The sequence below is a fragment of the Anopheles gambiae genome, chromosome 3 (assembly GCF_943734735.2).
Source record: "Anopheles gambiae chromosome 3, idAnoGambNW_F1_1, whole genome shotgun sequence".
NCBI classification, from domain to species: Eukaryota; Metazoa; Arthropoda; class Insecta; order Diptera; family Culicidae; genus Anopheles; species Anopheles gambiae.
The window spans coordinates 8,639,074-8,651,195 of record NC_064602.1 but is presented as its reverse complement, the minus strand read 5'-3'; the positions used below and the strand labels follow the sequence as shown (position 1 = coordinate 8,651,195).

Here is a 12,122-nt window from a genome sequence, read left to right as displayed (position 1 = left end):
AAATTAATTGACCAAGGTTTGCGTAGTTTGTGCTGGAATGGGTCCAGGTTCGGTGGAATTTATGTTGCAAAACTGATTCGCCAATTGGGCTAATGCTGGGAATCAGTGCTGTAATGGACGTATGTTAGTTGTCTTTCTATATTTTATGACTTTCATAGCAACAACAGGGAACAATATGCTAAAATGCACTAGAATTTAGCTAGGAATGTATTCAGAATTTCATCACACGAATTATGCAAAAAACCTTTCAACTTTACAAAAGCACAATGTGTGCAAAAATCGCATTTGTCAGTTTGAGATATGTTTGCCGCAAACTCTTATCAGCTTTCTGTCTGCCCACTTACCATACGTAAGCGCGGAAGGACCCATTCTTGACAAATAGAAAAGAATTTCATCAGCATACATTCTCGTTTCCGCATTATTATTAGGCGGAATTGTTATGACGGAATGCTGCTACACACGGTTGTTCAAACCATGCAAAACCACGGCAAACGGCAACCGGATGGGAATTGCGTTCCCGTGGTCGAAACAGCTGCTGTCATACGACCTTTATGGTAAAACAGCATCACAGCTCAAGCATACCACACACAATAGCAACCACATAATCCTTGTGTTTCGTGCACAGAAAAAAGAGAGAAAAAGGAAAGCACAAAATCATGACGGAATCACGCTTATGACGATTCGGGGTGCGTTTTTATCCGTTGCCCGAGTCGCACACCCGCTTGCTGTGCTTTATAGCGCATGGGAAGTGGCTCAAGAAGGTTGCTACTTAACTTGCGGCGTTCTATTGTAGGTTGTTTTTGTTGTTTTCGCTTCCAACTGTTACTCCCTACCCCATTCAACCTCTCTGAACCGTTGGCTGGTTGTAGGGATGGCTGTTATTTTACCTACTCAGGGAGAACCAACAAGAACCCATGACGCGGCGAATCCCGGATGTCCACGGCTCGAAAGGTTGAATAGTCTAACATAATAATTTGCCTGCTGAGCGGCGGGCGAGGCCAGTCCAGTTTCAGAGGTTGCTCACGGCACACGGGTGCAGGTGACACGGACACACACCGAACACACCGAACGCACCCCATTGGCACAGCACACCAACAACAACGTGAATCGTGCGGATTAGCACCGAGCATTGAATTGTCAGTTCCGTTTGTCAGAATTGTGCCTTCCGGCAGCTGCTAACAAGAAATGCGAAACACGTGATGATGTGCGCATGGGAGTTTTGCAACAGTGGACACAAAACATCTGCCCCCTGCTGCCGGAAAATGGAAAATAGCACCGCCATCCCCCGGGCAAGAGCGAAGAAAAATCGATAGCAGGCTGTCGACCACCCAGGCCTGGGACGATACTTTCCTTCCTCTAATCTGCAGGAATATAGCACCCTGCTGGGTGGAGAGGTATGGAGGGGAGGAAGTTGTGATTTGATAGCGTGCTTTCGCGACAGTTTGCAACCGCAGGGTAAAATGTGGCTTACTGAGCGTAGTGCAAACAATTTTCCAGCACCTTCCCCCCAAAAACTAAACCAACAACGATACTGTTGTTGGTGTGTGCTTGGCTTAGGCTTTGATTAGTAGTCAGAGAGGAAAAAAGAGAGAGCAAATCAATGAAATAGAGAGAGAAAGAGAGAGAGAGAGTATAGTCTGTAGCCGGAAGGATTAAATTGGAATGTAGATCGATTTCTGCCGCCTGAGGGTGAAATGGCCCAGATCAAATCACACTTCACGATAGAATTTGCACCCGAATGGAACCATTTTTTAAGAACTAGCAGCGTCCTGTTTACGCACCGCCACACGAATTGGAACAATATTGTCTCAACTGATGACACGCAGCCAATTGTGCATGTGCAAACCCAAAACCCCCGTGTGCGCATTGTGTCATCCCCCGCACAACGCGTTTGTTTCTTTGGTTGTTTGCTGTCGATTAGCGGCAAATGAATAGTGACACTGTTTGCCAAACCCAGCCACGCCTCTCGGCTTCATCAACGCATCGTTCGAGGTTTGATTCTTGTGGCTTTGTTATGGTTTTCATTAGCGTGTCTTCATCCTTGCCGGTCTACTCGATGTGCCAGTGCGCTCTCTGTTGTCTGCTGTCTGCGACATGAGGGTTTCCCCGTTGCCAGTGGCATTGACAGCACCGTTTGTCAATGGAACGAGAACCCATATTGAAAAGCAGAGGGGGATGAGGGGTTTGTCTTTGTCCCCTTTGTCGCTGTGTGTGCGTGTTCCCAAACCGTTTGGAGCGAGTTGCGTGACATGTTGCTTGAAACAGTAGAGTATCTATCGTCCGGCTTTTAGCCCGATAGCAGCAGAGAGAAGTTCTTAATTCTATTAAACCACTGTTAACCATTATCGTGCGGTTTTATAAAGTGCTGCATATAATGGTGGCAAGGGCAAAGGTGCAAGGGTCGGATGAACAAAGATCAAACTTTTGCTGCGACAACAAACTTCAAAACAAAACCGACCCTGTTGCACATGAAAGCACCTTCCCGGAACGGTCGAACGTCCTCCTGTGCAACAGCCCTTTGGCACGAATGCGCTTCAAATGCACTGCATTCCTGTGCGGCCCTGGAAAGCTGAGAGGGAGTGGAAAACTTTACCAGCGGGTTAAACCCTTCCCACACTTCCGGGCACATCGTCGTAGTCGTCAAAAAAGCGGACGGCCCTTTACGCGGAACGTTGCGCGTTGTGCGAATATGTACGTGCGCTGCGCAAACAAGTCTGACTCGAGCGATGAGCACGTCTTCATATCGTGTACGTCTAGCGGACGTAGGCGGTGTAGGAATGGCTTTCCTTTATGTTACGCTCTGCGGCGAGAAGGAGCTAAGACTCTGTTGCCCTCAGTGCCAGGCTCGAGCGGTCTACCGATCGTGGGAAACTCTCTAGTAGACGAGAGTGAATTGTGCCGGATTAATTAGATTGACGTTCGGGGACTCGCCAACTTAATCACGACACTTGCCAGGTTGCAGCCAGCTTGGGCTTAGAGAGTGTGTGTAAGCGTGAGTGCTTACATCGGCCAGGAAAGATGGTCTTCCAGCCAAAGACAGGTTGAAACGAAGAGGTCGAGAAATGAGCGGTCGCAAGCTGCCATTGCGTGTGGAGTGTATGCAAACGAGGCGGTTTTGTTTCTTAAGAGAGAGGCCATTGCTTGGTGCAACGGTTGGCGTCTTTGAGTGCTGTAGAGAACGAAAGGGAAAATAATTGCAGGCGATTGTGAAAGAAAGAACTTGAATGGCAAAGGGGGTGCAGTGCGTTGTGTGATTTAATTGAAGAGTTTTCTAAAGCAGGTTGCACACTTGAAGCCTAAGTTTTACAGACTAATGGGCACTGGTGTTTGTTGAAACACCAATTAACAATCAATTGTTTAGGGCAGTGATAAAGCCATTGAGACATTCTTATTGGACCTTTAATTGGTGTACACTCGTTTATCTGTCTTTCTACATAACCCATAAGAAGATGGAGCTATCAAAGCTAAAATTGATAAAATAGAAGACGACAATGATAGCCTTTCTCAGGAGATGTCATTCCATGCGGCTCGGTCGGTCACATTATGCATAAATTAATTACGCCACAGTTCTAACTTCGTTAGCACACCCAATGGCCTCTGCATACTTCCATCCTTAGGAAAGGATGTTGCAAACCCTTTAAAGTTTAAATTTTAAAGCAAACTTCCCGTGACGGTTGCATGATGAATCGTTTGCTTCATGCGTGTAACCTAATAATGACCACAATTGTGTGCCATTCAATCCATCACACAGAGCATAACAGTAATTGAATAAACGGCAATTTTGCAGTCAAAAAAGCGGCACAATCGAGTTAAAACTGCACGCACGCTGGTGCACGATAATTTAATAATGCATTCGATTTGACCGGTTAGCAAATAAGCTTGCGAAGGCTATGATCAGCAATCCATTATTTCCATGTTTAGCTAATCGCGGCACGGCTTGAGCTAGAGCGCATTATTATACCACCTCTCGTGTGAGTGAACGCGTCTGGAATTTGTTTCGACCGTGCCCCATACCAACGCGACGGGGCCTTACCGATTGGTACGAATGGTGTAAGTGCACGAATAAATCTACCCCGCACTGTTTTGGTGTGCCCTTGGTGCGCGATGTGTAAAGTAAATAAATCGTTCAGTTTTAGCTTCAGTTCATTAAGATTTTCCATCCGGAAAATCACTTCACGGTCACCAGAACCACATCACCGTCGCCATGTTGATGATTATTTATTCGGTGTGCAGAGCAACTATGAGACGACAGTGTGTGTGAGTGTGTGCGTGTGTGTGTACGCTTTCGTTCGTGCGCTTACGTTTCGCCGCCCTGGGGGCAAAAGAAGTGACTTGCCGAAAAAAAAAGAAAGATCCCGGCAGTCTTACAATTTAATGCCCCGACTGGGTACGATTCACACACCGTCGCGCTCAAATTTAATAACATTATTTTGCACCTACTATTTGATGCCTTTTGCCACGCCGCGCTACGGGATGGTGATTCACCATTTTTCTTCCTCCGAACGATGGTGATGAAAATCGACATTCTCGCAACCGCTTGCCGAGGCATGGTGGCTGACTTGGCGGTGGTTGCAATAAAACATAATTTCATTACCACCGTCGAATGGTGGTATTTGGTTGGTTTTTGGTGTGATGATGTTGGGCGATGGTTCGCGGACGGTTGGTGTTTGGTAAAGATAAATTTCCGTTTCTACTTTTCCGAACCTCGTGGCCTCATAGGCAAACGGAAAGAACCTAACGCATGGACCGGGAGCTTTGAGGTACAACCATTTGTGGTTGCATAGTTTTGTTCTTCTTTTTTATATTTTTTCCCGCTCTCACACACAAAACAACTCGGTGATGTGGAATGGTTTGCGCGCATTTGGTGGCCTGGTGTGGGTATGTGAGGGGAATGTGCTGCTGGTTGTGTGGTTTTTTTCATAATGTTTGAATCACTGCCAACGATTGCCCACATGAGAGGAATTTGAAAGCGCGGGAAAACGGGAGAGAGAGAGAGAAAGATAGAGAAAGAGAGAAAGAGAGGCAAAGCATTGCTAACAGAATTATCCATCCCTTTGGAGCTATTTTTCCACCACTTCTCGTTCTAGAAAGGGCGTTAGGGTCATAAAATGCAGCACGCACCGCAGACCAAGACCAGCGCGGGGAGAAAATGATCGATATTCGTCAATCTAGTGGCGTTAGTGGGCAATCAATCGTCCCACGGGAGTATACACGCTGTGGTGGAATTGATTTTGTATTTTTTATTCTCCCGTTTTATTCGATGAGTGTGGCATTCATTACATCCCGCGGGACTTCATTGCCGTGCGCCGGGGATGTGTTTGAGTCGCATTGTTTGAAAGCGTTCATGGGAAACCACCAGCACAGCAATGAATAACAGAACGGCAGGCGCGGCCAAGTGAAGTACATTTTTATTGACGGTCGTAAAAGCTTACTTTGTTGCTGGATGGAAAGTGGAGCAATGTAAGCAATTGTGCATGCAAGTATAATTAAGGGAGTTTTTTTTCAATTGGTTTAAAATTGGATGATAACATAACTCTTAACGGATTCAGTTGGAAGTAATGCAATCTGAATGTTGCGAAAAATCGATTATACATGTTATTAATACTTTCTAATACTTTTGAATATTGATTTGTTACTTTTTCACTTATGTACGCCCTACAGAATGTTCTAAACGGACTTAATGGTTCGTTGAAAGCATCTTGCAAATCTCAATATTGCGCTGAATGTACATGTTCTTACCTCTATTTCGATACGTTTGGTAAACCACGTGCAAGTAAGTAATGGAGGCGCCAGGTGTTCTACCGATTTTAGGAAACTCATCCAGTATTGGGATTCACACGCCCAAGCAGCTCCCTAAGAGCTTAAGCCACCATCAAAATCACTCTCGCATAGACAGCAAAAAAGAGCTATAGATAAGTAGACACTGAACAAATGCTCCCACTGTACGGGTATATCCACCGGTGTGCACCATTAGCACTACGACTTGAAAGGCCATTTTCGTAGCCCGAAAAAAAAGAGAGAACCATTTTCTGCTGCCATTCCGGCCCAAGTAACTGTCCAATCGCTTAAACACCGACACAGCAATTTTACCGAGGTTAACACAGTATAACAACGAGATACTTCTGCCGCAGTGGCTGAGCCAATTGTGTCCCGCTTGACTTTGTCCCGCTGCCAGCTGGAGATAGAAAAGGTGGTAAACCTCATAAAAGGTTTTCGCTGTTGTCGGGTCGGAAAAGGTGTAGGGACAGCTTTTTAGGATGTGTTTTTTATCTCTCTCTCTCTCTCTCTCTTGCAAGCTTTCTTCCACGATAATGCTGCCAAGTATGGGGAGGTAACATGCAAAAAAGAAACCTACGCCGCCGTATTGTGTATGCACCAGCTGAGGAAGAAATCTCGGTTAGCATTCGTACACTCGGTGGTGCAGAGTGTACGTTGGTAACCTGTGCCCGTGCAATGCCACCGTCCACCAGCAGCACACGTACATCCTGTGGCGCTTCCGCTGCCTTTCCACCGACCGGCCTGCTGCCACTCGGGTGTAGGAAATGTTTTGTGTAAATTGCATTTGACAATTTTATTGTTTGTTATCTATTTCCTGGTGCCGTTACGACGACAACGGCACACACACAGACCACGATTGTGCAAGTGTCGGCAGAAGAAGGTTGCATGTTTTCTTTGCATGGGGAATTTTTTTTCTCGGCCCGAGAGTTTTTGTAGCGTGGAGAGTTTGTTGGGACAGCGGGTGGGTTCCCCTTCGGTTCGTTGGGCCATTTATGAGTTGCTGTTTGCGTCGGTGGCTGGGCAGTGCGGGAGGGCGATGCTGAACATTGCCACCGAAGCATGGTATTGTGCGCGACATGTTTGGTCCCGGATGGGTTGTGTAAATGTTAGTTCAATATTTGTGCATCGCTCCGCTAAGCAAACCGGAAGCGGTTGCAGTTGACGTTAGGGTCTCTTTTTTGTAACGCTTTTCCATTGCTGCCATTAAAGGATACAGCAACTCTGACACCGTTCAAGTAGTGCATGTATCGAACACGTTGCAAATAGTATGCCATCAACGTTACAAAGAATCGTAAAGTTGCTGTAAAGGAAGCAAACTACCCGAACAGTCAGATAAGCAAGGGTAGACTTCGTCATGAATATTAATATCTCGCAAGATGGTTGAGCTCGTGTAATATTAATCATAGTCTGTATTACATCACAACGCTGGCATGTATGTAAGTGTGTTCTAGAGCATCGTGCCGAGTGACCATAATTCGTTCGTAATGATTCGCTCATCACATGCTCATTCATGGTTTGTTAGGACAGCGCTCGGCAAACATCATTTCGGTCACGTTCAAATGTCTGATTTTGCGGCGGCAAGATTTCTTTCTATGCTTGCTCCCTTCTACTCCCGTGTAGAAAGCGCATCCGCATTTTGGCTTCCTCACTCCGGATTGGCAGAAGAAAAATTGAATTACTCTACACGAACACGAGTGGCGGGTGCCTGTGGCTTGTGGTGGGATGGCTTTATTTATTCAGTCTCAGAATGGTTGACTGTAATTAGCGCGCTTGCTTGTTATGTGTGTTTGATGATTCGGCATAAGAAGTTGTTCTAAGTGAAACGCATCTGATTGTACGGATGGAAGCGTAGATAGACGAGGAGGCGAATAAATAGCTCATAAAAATACATAAACGATTACAGGCAAAAATACGTGCAGAATCTTGATCGAGTCATGTTTTTTGGGCGTAGCGCCTCATAAAATTTCATGTCGTGTTTATGAGCCACTGCTTAATGTGATATACGAGCCGATTGTTTTGATTGCTTGGCGTTAGTAAGTTGGACAGAATGTTTGTGTGTGTACCAACTCATATAACCAACTCAAATTTGGAAAATTGTTATTTAAAGAATATAATTCAATATTGTTCCATAAAATTCGCTACAGACCATTCACACACAACTGCTAAGCTGATCCTTACCTCCTTAGAGTCCTTGCAATGGGTTTATTCCTCCGGGAGCATACCTGCAGAAGAGCGAGAATGAAAAGCATGTATCAGTATGAAGCTGCGGAACCGGAAGCAGTTTTATTTTCGCTGCTGCCGTAAGTTGATTAGATTGCTTATAAGGTAATCTATCCTGCTGCTCTCATCACTCCCTTTCGCACCCATCCGCAAACACAGTGGCCCCAATCTCAGCGAGTATCCCTGTTCATCCCTTTGGAAGTAAAACTAAAAGCAAAAAAACGACTAAGTAAACCCATTAATATCACTCAAAAAGGTTACACTTTCACGGTCAAAGCCAGCTAACCTGTGCAACGATCAGTCCACGTCATCCGATACGTGTTCCCAGTGCTTTGCGGGAAACTCGCCCAAGGGGGGAACCCAAAGGGTGGTGTTGTGCTAAGGGTTGGCACTATTTGTTCTTCATTGTTTTCTGTCTGATAGGCCAGCAAACAAACCCCGTAAGGGAGCTAACCTTTTTTTGTCCGGGGTGGAGGAAGACAACAAACAGGAAACGAACGGAAAAAAGCGATAGTGGGGAACTTGCCCGAGAGAAAAGCTTTCGATCGGAAGAATTGAGCCTGGGAAATTGTGAGGGCGAGGGTAAGGGGTAAACACATTTGACCAAATAAACCCTTCCCCTTCGGTCGGGTCAACAGCAGCGTGTTTCCCCCCTTTGCTTTGGGGAATTTCTCCAACGGTCAAGCGAATGACCGAATCGAGCAAAGTTGAGAAACGAGTGGCCATAATTCCTGCTCTCCCCACTCGTACACCCACACCATTACCGTCAGAAATCACCTTTTGCACCATTACGCTTCCGTGTTACCTTTCATCGGAAACGCGTGTGAGCTTCCGACGGTAAGTACCCGTTTTATTCGAATGGGGGCAAAAATCAATAACGAAAAATCATCTGCGCTTCATGCACGATTCGTGCTCGAGGTGAAAGGAAACAGATTTGTCAGAGCTTGTTTTTGCTCTGCATGAAAAGTGTAACGAAATTTCTCTCAGCAGAAAATGTTTCAATCTAATAAAAAGTAGCACAAAAATAGCTAACCATGGTTTTGCTTCCGACAGGAGAAGTTTCTCCCTTCGTTCTTTACTTTACTTCTGAAACCCGATATACCTGTCCCGGTCCCGGAGTCTGCCTCCGGTAAGATAAAGCTCCATTCACGGCAGCACGAGCGCGGGGGAGCTACACGATCCGGGATTCGGGTGTAAAGAATTGCCCTCGGGTTAGAAAGGTTAGCTCGCTAGCGATGGCAAACGAGCCACTTGGATACACTCTGGAAGGATTTCGCTCGTTGTTGTTGTTCGCAAGGCCCCACTACTTGCACCAATCGATACCGGGGACCTTGGAAGGGAGCGTGGTGTCTTGATCCTTTTGTGCGCTGTACGATCCGAACAAGAGCCCCACCACTTGAGCAGAGAGATAGCTCATAATCACGGCACAAAATCGATTAATCTCATGACGTGACACGGTGCGAGAGGGAGAACGAGCCTCACCGCCCGCAAAGGACGCATAGAAACTGACAGTTTATTTAACGACTTTTACCCACATCAACCGGCAATCCCTTCACCATCGGAAGCTTTACTACTCCGTCAGAAGTTCTCCAACAGCACATTGGCGCTCGGTTTGGGTGGTGGGCGAGCAAAAAATGTCAATATCACCTACGCGCTCACCAAAAAAAAAGAGCACCCGAAACGAAGGGGCACCGATCTCTGAATGGGTCGATCCTGAACGGTACAACGGCAAGTTTTCAAGGGAATTCCCTGGCGCGGCTCTTCGGTCGCCGAACTGACGCTCATACGACGCCACACATTAAGAGCCCTCGTGTGGATCGGTGTAATTTACGGTGATATTAATTACCCCTTGCCTGCTGCTTGCTTCTCCAGAGATGTGAAGATGTCGGTCTGCTAGTCCCTCAGGCCTCTCAGACGAATGTCAGTCATTTGACATTGTGACATAACCTTTTCGAGTGTCAGCCAACAACTTCCGGGCTCCCGGGATGGGAGCTGCTCCCGGCAAGCGTTAAAATACCCGAAGAGCTTGTTATTTTTTAAATGTTGTTTCCGGCAACGATACCAATCATGGTGTTTGCTTTTACTTTATTTTCTCAGTTTTCCTATTGGATTGCAGGGAACCGTGCAAGACAACTCTCCTACCACAACTTTCGTAAGTGAGCAATTAATTAAATTCCCGAAAATCAATAACGCCAAAGTAAATTTAATTTCTTTCCATTCCACCGCTTTGCAGCAGCACACGCGCGCGCCCGTGTGTTCAGAGGCTGGGGCCCGTGTCTCGCACGGAAACGGCTGCAGGTGAAATTTATAATATTCAATTTGCCAACTTTGCCTTCGCTCCTTATCTTCGTCCGCCGAGGTAAACGAGTTGCCCGGAAGCAAGAGGCTATCGAGACTTTTGTAGCGCACCTTCCCGAGATTCCGAGGAGCGGCTCGCTCTCTAATCCACACACACAGAAGAAGCACAAGGTGCTCAAGCCACGAAATTCAGTACCGTCACAGGGGGACCACCTGCAGTGGTGTGGTGGCTTTATGTTGATCGACATGCACAAAGCAGCAATGGCTGGCGTTCGCTTAAACTAAACATGAACTCCGGGGAAGAGAAAAATTATTGACCCGGTTGTGTTCCTGGTGCTGCCGCGTAAGGTTAGTGCCGCCTAACCTTTTCATTTCAAACCCCGGTGAGTTACGGTGGCTTTTAGCAGTGAAGCAACAAATATGCCCGTTTCGCGACCACCAGCACCATCACGAGCAGAGCAACAAATGGTTCACGATAATTGGTTGGTTTTGCAGATTACAAAATAAAAGTTGTCCCACCGAGTACGGTTTGGATTTGGGTGGGTAGGATGAAAAGCGAATGCTTAAAGTACGGCAAGTTGTACTCGTATTGGTTAGACTTGTGGTTTGAGTTTCGCTACACGTTAGGCTCGTTTCGATCTTCCCACTTCGTGGATTACAGCCTAACGAAATCCGAACCTTGCTGCAAATGATTTGTGATTCGTTTCGATCAAAATGATAAACCGTAACCCCGCTGGCCGGCGATTCTTTATTCGGAACGGTCTGGTGCGGTTTGGGCAAAGGGAAGCAGCAGCTGCTGGGGTAAGCAGAACTCAGCAAGCAATGAAATAAAGCAAAAAATCAATAACGAATAACTTCTGACAATTTGCGTTAGGCTGATGCAGGCTGAAGGATGAGAGGATGTTGAAGGGGAAATAAATGAAAGTTAGACTGTGGTTTCTTTGCAAACCGTATTGATGGCAGCGATGGATGCAAAATTATGATCATTGGCATTCTTGCTGAAAATGAGGTTTATGAGAAATTATTAATTGGCAGCTATTAAGCTGCCATTGAATTGTAGTCGTTGCAGAAAAGCGGTTTGATCATGATTAAGGCATCGATTTTAGTACGTATAAAACAACTTTTTTGAATAGTGTCAGTCCTTTGGGAAGACTGGCAGATAGTTCCGTTATATCCGTAGTACAAACCAACAATGCTTGTAAATTAATCATCATTTTACAAGCTAATTTCATTATTCACATGCGTACATGGAAATCTTGCGAAAGAACCTGATAGAGCGAATAACATTAGCCAAGTTCATTTGAACGAAAGTGAGAAAATCACTCCGCACATAGCACACAGCAAGACCGTTTCCCTGGAAACCACTCACCAGTCTACCTTGGCCTTGCATTTCAATGGCCCACACCGACGTTCCGACGACCCCACAGTCGTCCATCCCGTACACCGGCAGTGCTTGGCAATGCTTCATGGCGCGCACACAACACACATTTCCCTTCATGCTCAACTTTCGCGGGAAATGGGATCTTCTTGTAAACAAAACCGAGCACCATTAACTTTAATATTCACTCCCTGCGTAGCCATAAAGTTTAACTAACTGAAACATACGATTTTTTATGACTCCGCCTCACTTTGCTCCTAGCACGGGCTCGGCCGCCTGCCACACCGCGCTCCATGTCTTGCAGAGGGGGTGCAAGCTGACAGATGAGATTGCCGAAACGAGCTGCCGGTTTGAGTGAGGCAACGACGAGTCACAGATAAGCGAATCTGATGGTAAGATCTAAAGCAGCGTGCGACAAGCGTGTCCTCTTAGGTACTTTTACGCATCT

The 12,122-nt window shown here is 46.2% G+C and overlaps 1 protein-coding gene across 4 annotated transcripts in view; it reads right to left on the bottom strand.

Annotated features, from left to right (window-relative positions):
- LOC133393245 (uncharacterized) overlaps nucleotides 1-12,122 on the bottom strand; it is an 81,822-nt gene that overhangs the window by 29,742 nt on the left and 39,958 nt on the right. For all 4 annotated transcript variants that reach the window (XM_061657172.1, XM_061657175.1, XM_061657173.1 and 1 more), the window contains exon 3: nucleotides 7,957-8,000. The gene's annotated coding sequence lies outside the window, so the exon portion shown is untranslated. The remainder of the gene's footprint in view (nucleotides 1-7,956; nucleotides 8,001-12,122) is intronic.